The following is a 3,277-nucleotide window of genomic DNA, read 5'->3' as shown; positions in this document are numbered from 1 at the left end:
CTATGTTAAATTTTACGACCTATTGTATCTTTTTTTTATTTTTATCATTGTGTTGTTTATTCATTTTCGGCATTGTGTCTTTTTTATCTACATTGTGTCTTTTCGTCGTCGTTTTTTTTTTTTGGTTTTTTAATTTTTTCGTTTTTGATTTATATTTGGAGTTATGTTTTTTTAATTATTTTTTGAATTTTTTATTGAAAGTTTTTTATGTGACTACAAATACTTTTCACACTTCTTATTTATGTCTCCTTTTGTATTTTAACTTTACCCTTAAAATATGTTCAAAATATATATCAAATATGAACTTATATTCAAACAAAAATATATTTTAGACCTACAACATTAATTAGTTGTCAAACTTACATATGATTTTTTTTTCTTAAAATTCATTTCTACTAGTATATAAAGATCACCTGACACAGATTTATGTACCTCTTAATTGTAACAAAACATTATGGGTTTGTCACGTGAGAGGATACAAATTCCTTTAGTCCTAATTGTTGGGTTGTTTGTATGTCAAATAACATCAAAAACTATGAGTGATGCATACAATATATCACTAAGGCATGATCTTTGGATGGCTGAATATGGTCGCGTATACAAAACTAAAGCGGAAAAGGACACGCGCCTCGCCATATTCAAGAATAATGTCGAATTCATTGAAGCATTCAACTCGCTTGGAAATCGTTCTTACACGTTGGCTATCAACCAATTTTCGGACCAAACAAAAGACGAATTCAAGGCCAATTTTTATGGGCTTAAGGTGCCATCTGATTTGAAGTCCCCTCTATCAACATCTTTTAAATATGGAAGTTTGAGTGAAGTGCCACTTAGCATAGATTGGAGGAGGGAAGGAGCTGTTACTGAAGTCAAAAACCAATTTACATGTGGTAAGAGAACTACATAGTATAGTTTTATTTTTATTTTTTTATTATTTTTTTAATTAATCTCTATTTTTATTTCATCGTATCCTTTATTGGTAAATAAAGTATACCCCGAAAATGTTTTATTAAATGCCAGGTTAAACATACCATCACTCTTACGTACTTATCATACCAACCTTTACAAAAATCAAATAAAAACGGTCATGTTACTCTCTTGAAATAAAATCATTACTTTATAATAGGGCTTTTTTAAAATAGAAAAGGCTCAAAGACATATTTTGTGAAAAACAAAAATTCAATGTATTTAAAAGAAATTAAAAAAAAAAACATTTTTTATAAGAAAATAAATTTTAGGGAAAATATCACTTTCTTTACATCATTAAAAAGCATTTTCAAAAAGTAAACTTCAATCTAAAATATTTCAAACTTTCCCGTTTGACTTTTAAGTTAGTGTTGACTTTTTGACTATTGACTTTTTATTATACCAACAAAACAACAATCGTACCTTGACATAGCAAAAGAAAAAGTTAGTGGTAGTGTATTGAGAGGGTGTGAGATAGAGAGGCTATTTCTGATTTCACCATTTTAATTTTAACAGGATGTTGTTGGGCATTTTCTGCGATCGCTGCGGTGGAAGGAATTAAAAAAATTAAGACAGGCAAACTGGTGTCACTCTCTGAGCAACAGCTTGTGGATTGTGACCAACCGGGAAGCGGAGGGTGTCTTGGAGGATATATGGAATCCGCCTTTGATTATATCGCAAAATGTGGGATAAATACCGAAAACTATTACCCTTACCATGCATCAGATAAAACAACATGCAACAAGGCTAAGGAGCGGGTTCGGGCAGCCAGTGACAGTGGTTTTGAAAGGGTACCACCCAACAATGAAACAGCACTGATGATGGCTGTGTCCAAACAACCGGTATCAGTTTGCATAGATGCAAGTTGTTTTCACTTCGGGTCCTACTCAAATGGTGTTTTTACACAGCATTGTGGTACAAATTTAACCCATGGTGTCACAGTGATCGGGTATGGAATACACGATGGCTTAAAGTACTGGTTAGTGAAGAACTCGTGGGGTCCTAGTTGGGGTCATAATGGATTTATAAAACTGCTGCGGGATGTTAATATCCCAGAAGGACTTTGTGGAATTACCTTGCGAGCCTCTTACCCGACAGCTTAATAGCTTGTCAATTATGTTCAAAATTTCACCAACGACTAATACATGCAATGATTTGCTAATATGATCAAATTGGCTGTGTAGTTTTAGAACAGATTGTTGCATTCTTGAATAAAGTTGCTACTGCCTTTGTATTACTTTTGATTGTGTAATGAAAGCAAACGTACTTGAAATAAGATCATAGTTATGTGAAACTTTAATATATCAATCCTTGTTCCTGTTTTATCTTATATTAATTTAAAAGACAGACTTAAATGCTTAATTTATGATTAAAATAACCTAATTTATTTATACTAATCAACCCTTAAAAAGCATCAATCCTTTGATCTCTCCAGCTCAATCCGCTTTCATTTCAGGTATGGACATTTTGGATGGACCATTGATATTAGTAAGCGAATTGGTGTCTTGGGCGAAAAAATAAAGAAAAACCTTATGCTATTCAAGGTAGATTTTGAAAAGGCGTATGACACTTTAAATTGGAAATCATGTTCATGATATCATGGAAAATATGGGATCCCAAAGTTGTGGACTTCTGCCTATTTGAGTTAGGGTGGAGGTATGTTCTTATCAATGGATCACCCACAAAAGAATTACAACTAAAGCAGGGTATTATTGAAGAATGACCCAAACCCGTCTAGTAAAGATGAATTAATTGGTCATGCACATTTATTTTATTTTTGCACATGTTATTTGTTTTGAATAAGAGGCCAATGGGCCAGTTTGTTTCATAGTCCTAGTCTTTAGGAAGTTTACGTTAGTTTCCTAAGACTAGTTCTAGGGTTCTTTTCTTTATATTGTAGTCTACGTGCTATTTGTGAGATCATCCAATTAATTCCAAAAACTTCATTTTTGAATTCTTTGTTTCAATTATATTCCTTTCCTTTCAATCTGCTCTTCATACCAACATCTGTATCAGAGCCTGGTTGAAGATCCCTTATCACTCATACTTATCGAAACCCTAATTCCCCATGGCTGATCAATCTAGTTCGAATTTTGCTATTCCAATTCCGGTATTCAAAGGCGAAGGCTACGAGTACTGGAGCATAAGAGTGAAAACTATTCTGAGATCCAGAGACTTATTGGAGCTGGTAGAAACTGGCATCGATGGAAAGGGGGATGCTCAAAATAAAAAAAAAATACTCAAATAAGAGATGCATTCGCCTTGGCCATAATTCAGCATGCCGTACACGAGCAATTGTTCTCCCGTATTG

General features: G+C 33.4%; 1 pseudogene; it reads left to right on the top strand.

Moving 5' to 3' along the window:
- Nucleotides 1-535: 535 nt before the first annotated feature.
- On the top strand, nt 536-2,069 carry LOC143586283 (senescence-specific cysteine protease SAG12 pseudogene; annotated as a pseudogene).
- The last annotated feature ends 1,208 nt before the right edge of the window (nt 2,070-3,277 follow it).

Source organism: Bidens hawaiensis, unplaced genomic scaffold (assembly GCF_021521415.1).
Source record: "Bidens hawaiensis isolate Kalapana, Puna unplaced genomic scaffold, B.hawaiensis_p1.1 tig00034602_1, whole genome shotgun sequence".
NCBI classification, from domain to species: domain Eukaryota; kingdom Viridiplantae; phylum Streptophyta; class Magnoliopsida; order Asterales; family Asteraceae; genus Bidens; species Bidens hawaiensis.
Note: the sequence above shows the minus strand (reverse complement) of the source record. Positions and strands in the feature narration are given on the sequence as shown.